This window comes from Triturus cristatus, chromosome 10, assembly GCF_964204655.1.
Source record: "Triturus cristatus chromosome 10, aTriCri1.1, whole genome shotgun sequence".
NCBI lineage: Eukaryota > Metazoa > Chordata > Amphibia > Caudata > Salamandridae > Triturus > Triturus cristatus.
This window is the reverse complement of record NC_140593.1, coordinates 1184067280-1184074016: the sequence shown is the minus strand read 5'-3', so window position 1 is coordinate 1184074016 and position 6737 is coordinate 1184067280. Positions and strand designations below refer to the sequence as shown.

Sequence of the window (6737 nt, the reverse complement as noted above, 5' to 3'; positions counted from 1 at the left end):
CCGAAAGGGGTTCAGTTAATAAATAAATAAATAAAACAATTTTCATTGCTCGCGCTGCATTGCATTGCTGCATCGCAGCGCGAGCAATGAAATTCGTTGTATTTATTTATTTATTAACTGAACTCTGTTCAGCCTTATGCTGGAGTTTACTACCCTCCATCCTGACCCTTCCCTGCTCCGGCCCACAGTCCCACAGCACTCCCACGAGGAGCTGCCACTGGTTGTAACTACTATCTTAATAACAGATCATACAGTTCAAACTAGTTACAATGCTAACACTTTAGTCATATTCATATATAATGGTAACAGATAGGAACAGAGCAAATATGTCTAGGTTTAGCAAGCAAATACAGCACACAAGATTTATATTTGGGAAAACAAAAAACAACGGTCATGATTGGGAACCAGAGGGAATGGATATTTTATGTCATGAACCATGTAGGTGGTAATTATGATGTCATTTAGAAAGTGAATTACAATTAAAATAATATTCATTATAGTTTCAAGAATTTTGCAGCAGAGAGACACATTTTAGAACTTTTAAAGCATCTTTCATCTTTTGATTTCTCAGGCTATAGATGAAAGGATTCAGCATGGGGGTGATAACAGTGTACACCACAGTCACTGCCTTGCCCTTCTCCAGGGAGTAGCTGGAGCTAGGCCGAAAATAAATGAATAAAATTGTCCCATAGTACAAGGTGACCACAATGAGATGGGAAGAGCAGGTGCTGAATGCCTTACTCCTGCCCTCTCGTGTGCGGATTCTTAGTACAGTCAAGATGATATGGGAGTATGAGATTACAACAATGGAAACGGAGAACAGGATAATCATCAGGGCCTCTGTGAAAAGCAAGAGTTCATTTATGCTCGTGTCTGAGCATAAGAGCTTCAGCAGAGGTGGGAGGTCACAGAAAAATATCTGGATCAGATTGGAAGCATAATGGGAGCCTGGAAGTCAAAATGCTGTGCAGCAAAGAATGTAGAAGTCCTACTACCCAAGAACCGGCCAGCAGCTCCATGCAGAACTTCTTCTCCATCACCATGAAGTAATGCAAAGGCTTGCAGATAGCAACATACCGGTCATAGACCATTGCTCCAAGTAGGAGGAAGTCAGTATTCCCTGTGACAATAAGGGAGAACAACTGTGTAAATCAACCTGAGAAGGAAATGGTCCTTCTCTGTGAGAGCATGTTGAACAGGAGCTGGGGCACTATGGTTGTTGTCATGCAGATGTCCACCAGCGACAGGTTCCAGATGAAGAAGTACATGGGTGTATGAAGCGGAGGGTCAGCAGAAATAGTAGCCATGATGGTGCTGTTGCTTATCAGTGCCACTGAGTACATTATAAAGAACAGTGAAAAGAGAGTCGTCTGATGAGCTGGATTGTCAGATAGGCTGAGGACGTTAAAATACATACCTGCAAGGTAAAAACTGAACAGGTATCTTAAAGCAACATGATAAAGAACTATAAACATTGACAGATGGTCTATATAAATACACACATACACACACACAAACACATCAAGTAATACTATGACACTATGTGAAGCCTAAACATAGGCACAGAGTAACAGGAAAATATCTTTCATGGGGCTGGTGAGCAGAAATCTGCACGGTGCAGCTTCTACCAGTCTTAAGCACCTACAGTAAGACACCAAAACCCCAAGAAAATGAAATAACATCTGTGTGCAATAAGGCACAGCCCACAACTGTGGCCCTCATTAAGACAAGCGTCCGACGGCCATCGTATTGGGCAGGTGTCCGACCGACTACATGTCGGTGGTTACACCTGCTCAATTACAATGCGACTACCATGCAGCTGGTCAGAAAACTGGTCTTTTGCATTGTGGCTTGTGCTGCTGTGCTAGAAAAGGGCATCAGCACAGGCCAGAATGCAAAAGGGCAGTTTTCAAACATCCATGCACCATGTGCCAGGCACCATGTGGTGCCTGGCACATGGTGCATGAATGTTTGGGCAGGTACCAGATGTGCCTCCCTCGGCCCATAGCGGAGGCCCGTGGGGGCCCCTTCCAATTCTGTCTCCCTTTACAAGGAGGTCGGACAGCCATGTAAAGGCAGAGGGCCATCGAAATCACTACAGTGGTGCCTGAGCAGGCGCCACCCATATTGTAGAGATTACGGTCCCACCGCTACCCCAGTGGCTCCTTGAGCCATTCGAAAAGCAGCAGCCAGCCCCTACGACCGATGCCTCTAACTGCTGGGTCATAATCTGGTGGTCGGACCGCTGCAGTTGGTGCCAGTGGGCCCGCCGCCAATGACCTGTCCGTGGCGGGCCAACCGACATCATAATAATGCCCTGTGTCTTAGACTGGTAGCAGAAGAGGTACATAGAAAGCACCATGAAAACAAACTATTGAACAGGTTATTCACACAGTCCATAGTCCATTAAAAGGATCAGAATTCTGCTAATTCCTCTTGAACAAGGGGCAATGAGGTTGTTAGGTTATTCAATTACAAATGTTCAATCACCAATGTTTAGCTGGTTCCTGTCATTTCTGGCAGCGTCCAACATTCTCTTTAAAATTAGACGATGCATCCGCATTAATATTACCTTATTACCTTTATGGTTAAGTGTTTCAGTTTGAGCATTTGACATACCATCCTAACACAGTATTGGGGCAATATTACAGTCACCCATGATATAATGTTGTGCCCTTTCGGATTCAACTGATGATTCAAAACTGTTGCTTTGAAGTAAATGCTTCTGTTGATGATTTCTAAACTCTAACTACATTCCACTATGAATGGCATTTGTGGCAATCTTGCTCACGGTTTCACCCTTCCTTCCATGTTCTGTTTTTTTACTCTGATTTATTCACCTATTTGTCTGGAAGCATCCTCTTACACCATTGTTGTATTTCAAAGATTTCTTTTTTGCTTTCCTTTCTTATATCCTTTCACTTATGTTCCTGCATACACTTGTTCACATTCTTCTCACCATTCTTCACATTCCTCATAAATGCCCAATACTGGATACAACTGGCAAGAAACTTGCTGTCCCCTTAACAAAGGGCTTTCTTATTGCACACTAAGTGGTGCTATTCAATGTGTCCACAATCAAAATAATTAGGGGTTTGCCCAAATGACCCTCCTATACCTGGGCATGGGAACATCTAAGGTGTATATACAAATGGTATAGAGGGATAGATCATATTTACTTTCTGCACAAGCGTTTATTAATTACCTCGGCAAAAAATCAATTTCTTCTGGCAAGATTAAATGATTATAATACAGGCACAAGTATCTATCGGTGAACATCCAAACACATAGTGTACCACAGTACAGTCAATACATCGAATACAAAACAATTTATATTTACACTACAGCACATATATACAAACTCATATACAAAGTAATTCAGTCAAAAATCCTTTCCCCTATTGGCTTATTCCATCAAACATGTGTGCACTTAACATTGCGTAGTGCTACAACAGGGGGTAGTCCTATCAGCAATACACAGATATAGTATTTCATCTAAATTTGTAATGCCAATACAATTTATGTATTTATTCCACAATACAGTGGACTCCTCCTTTGTCAAGGTGTCGACGCGTTCGCGTTTCAGCCTCCACTTTCTTTATGGCTTCCTCAGGACAGGGATATAATCTGTGGGTTCTAATGGGGCAACCTGGTCTCGTAAATTGCAAGGTCGGCTTATACTCCGGTCCCACTCGTCAGTTAGGGGCTCCTCGGCACTTGTGTCTTCTCAGGAATTCTGGGTCTCTTCGATTCCTTCAAGCAATTTTCAATAGGTATGTTATAAGTCCTTTTCACCGACACTGTGCTCCTTCGACGTCCGTCATCTCAACGAGCTGGCGTATGTGTCCACATCATGATACATAAAACCCTTGTTTAGGTTGGTGTACTTAATAGTTACCCATGTTTTGGATGCATTTGTTATTCTATTGTTTTTTCTGCAAGGCTATTTCACTGTGAACGTGATGTGTATTGTTGCGGTATGTATAATTTCTTTAAAAAATCCATCAATTTCTTGTACAGTGAACTTCATTCCTACCAAGGATTTGTCAGGAAATCGCTGTACTGAAATGTTTTATTATGAAGTCTATTACAAACTGAGCGTTTCACTAAATGGCTTACCACAAACTTCTTACTGTCCGTCAGTTTCCACTATGCAATTCACGAATGGTGTAAACCACCTTTTCCATTTTGTGTTGGACAAATACCTAAGCATGAAAACATTTTACATTTTCATAGTGATGTGTCTTTCAAAATAGAATTAGCTTTGGAAAAATCTTAGTTTGATATAATCCCAGATCAACTGTCAGCATGTGCCTGTGTTATGTTTGAGGGTGACCACCCCATGGTGAAAGATGGCATAGGGATGTTAAATATATGGACCCTGTGAATGGGCATCGGGTGGTCACACCCATGACGTCATGGGAAGGAAGAAATAAAGGAGGCTGGGGCCCGACCTCTTGGCCCTTAGTCAGTGTTAAAGAATAAGGAGCCCGGGCCTCTTTGCTATTTAAGAAAACAGCTGGAGCCGAGTAGCCTTGCACACCTGTCCATGGCCGCCTAAACAACAAACTGGTGACAAGTGGGTATTTGCCCGCCCACCTTTGTGCTCCTGATCCCTGGTACCGTACCTGCTGCGCTCCCACCTGTGACCCGTGGACCGTTTGCGGCTACTCTGCTGTCGTTGTTGCAGCCTGTTGCGGCCACGGAGCATCCCCTGCTGCTCCACTGCCCGTGCTGAGACCTGGTCCTGCTGGGCAGTCTGTTCGGGCATGCTGCCTCCTTCAGCCATCATCGCGAATTGCACCCAGTTGTGCTCACGTACGTTCTGGTCTCCATGAAGGGAGGAACAATGTGCTCTGCCTCACTCCCCTGCCTCCTGCATGCAGTCTGTGCCCACAAGGCCTGACTCCCCCGGCTCTTCTTGCTCCAGGGGCCACATTGCAGTGTTTTTCCAGTCCTGCTGTTCATGGAAGAGATGTCTGTCAGGGGTGCCTGAACATCAGCCACGACTCTGTTTTTCCCTGCGATTTGAGGGCCTCATTGGAGGGGTGCCTGTATATCAGCCTCAGCAGTGGTTACTCCCCTGGTTTTCGTGCCATTCCTCTGGCCCGGGACGTGTACCTGCCACCTCCTTCCTGCACCTTTAGTGCCCTTATCATGTTCTCACTTCAGACACGCCTGCCAAGCGCATGGGAAACTAGGACCCAACCCCTGTGCAGATCATCAGAAATCCAGGCTCCAGTGCTCCAGGGACATGTGCCATGGCGAGCTTGGCGCCATCTTCCACCTTCCCACAACTGCTTCTCCCCAAATGGTCCATCGGAGGTAGAGGTCAACTTCACCCATGGTCAGTTTGTTGACCCCTGTGCAATCTATACCGTTACACTGTCCTGCTACTTCCATCATCATGGCCTCCATACCTGCTCTGGAACGGTATGTGATGGATGGGCCCCCCGCTTAGGTAGATACCTGCTCTGGAACAATTTGTGATGTATGCCCCCCCCCCCCCGCCTTAAGCGACGAGATGAAAGGCCTGAGTTGAGTAGCTGGAAATCTATTTTGCGGCAGTGGGCCTGGAAAATGATCGACAGAGTCCTATGGTATTAGATTTGGGAGGCGGCAGTCCACAAACTGGGGAAGCCTGTTATCGAGGCTGTCCCTCCATTTACCTACGCTACATTAAAACAGGTTTTGTTTGACTGCTCATTTCGAATCCATCGCAAATCCCAACTATGAGAGGTTTTTGTTACACCAGGCCCGTCAGCTTCAGGAAAAATGCGTGGACAGTTTTCATGTGTGCCTTAGAGACTTGGCCAGCATCTGCACTTTGTCTGATGGCTAAGTTTAAAATTTGTGCCCAATTCATACAGGGCTGCTCTTCGGTTAAGCTCAGAGAGAATATTCTCCAAGTTCCAGAGATATCCATGGCCGTAATGCTGACAGTGGGTCATTACAAAGAACTCTCCAAAGGGCGCGCCACACATATGGAAACAGCTCTGCAACACGCAGGGAATACAGATAAAAAGAAACCCTGCCCTAATCAAACTTGACTCCCAACATGTTTTGAGTCTGTGGATGGTCATATCAACATCAAGGACCCTGCCCTGGTCATGTAAAACAATTTTCGGCATGCAATAAGCTTAACCAGTTTTCCAAGGTCTGCCATTCTTCCACACCCAAAAAGGTGCAGAAACTCAAAACAATCAACTCAATACAGTTCCCTGCTATACCAGAAAGTAACGAGGACATGGATGATGATGATGACCCAGTAGGAAATGTTCATGACATCCATTCACTCCAACCTGGTGGATATCTGCGAAGGCGCATTCCCTAAATGCAATATTCTTCTGGCAGTCCATCAGGTACCAGCATTATTCGACACAGGAGCTTTGATCAATATTTTGGCATAAGATGTCCTAAAGACTCTTCCGTTTCACCTGGTCTTACACCCCACCTCCACCCAGGTTTTTGCTTATGGATCATTCACACTGCTTCCATTGCCCGGTGCCTTCACAACAGAAATTGCACCTGAGTCTCATTCGAATCGTGCCAAGGTGTGAGTAACTAAAAGTGGTTCAGAAATACTGTTAAGCTGCCGGATGGCAGAGTATCTTCAAATCATTGCGTTTGCCTTTAGCATCCAATGAGGAAGTGTGGGCCACCTGGTGGCTGAGTTTGCATCTCAATTCATAGGCATACAATGTCTCAAAGACCATCTGATGCATCTAAACATTGAT

General features: G+C 45.0%; 1 pseudogene; it reads right to left on the bottom strand.

The window, feature by feature from the left end:
* Nucleotides 1-502: 502 nt before the first annotated feature.
* LOC146796974 (olfactory receptor 1L4-like) lies at nt 503-4789 on the bottom strand (annotated as a pseudogene).
* Nucleotides 4790-6737: the final 1948 nt, after the last annotated feature.